Source organism: Echinops telfairi, unplaced genomic scaffold (genome assembly GCF_000313985.2).
Source record: "Echinops telfairi isolate 266 unplaced genomic scaffold, ASM31398v2 ScPeMD7_7425;HRSCAF=8463, whole genome shotgun sequence".
NCBI lineage: Eukaryota > Metazoa > Chordata > Mammalia > Afrosoricida > Tenrecidae > Echinops > Echinops telfairi.
This window is the reverse complement of record NW_022111325.1, coordinates 2,986,852-2,987,279: the sequence shown is the minus strand read 5'-3', so window position 1 is coordinate 2,987,279 and position 428 is coordinate 2,986,852.

The following is a 428-nucleotide window of genomic DNA, read 5'->3' as shown; positions in this document are numbered from 1 at the left end:
CCAGGGACGGACCACTGAAGAGATGGGGAAGTCATTTGGACCATCTTGGACTGGGTTCAGTGAATTTTAACGGAAGATTTAGGAATGAGAAGGGTTGCTGTGAAATTTGTGCCTAAGGTTTTGACTGACCAGGTGAGTTAGTTAGTTTATTGTGCCAATCTGGCTGATAAACACATGTGGGATTAATTGAAGGATGGAGGGATAAATTTCTTGGTGAGCCTCGCCTTTCTAGTTCTCAGGTCTCTTGCTTTGTGATGGTCGCATCAGGGTGCAGCTGTCTTAGCCAGTTCCCTGCTTCAGCTGGCAAGGCTCACTTCCTGCAAGCCATCCCCAAGGAGAAGCCGCATGGACCTACCCCGATGCAGCCCTGGGTGCTGGAGCAGCCGTGTGGAGACCCCTGCCAGTGCTGAGATGCTTACACGTTCACT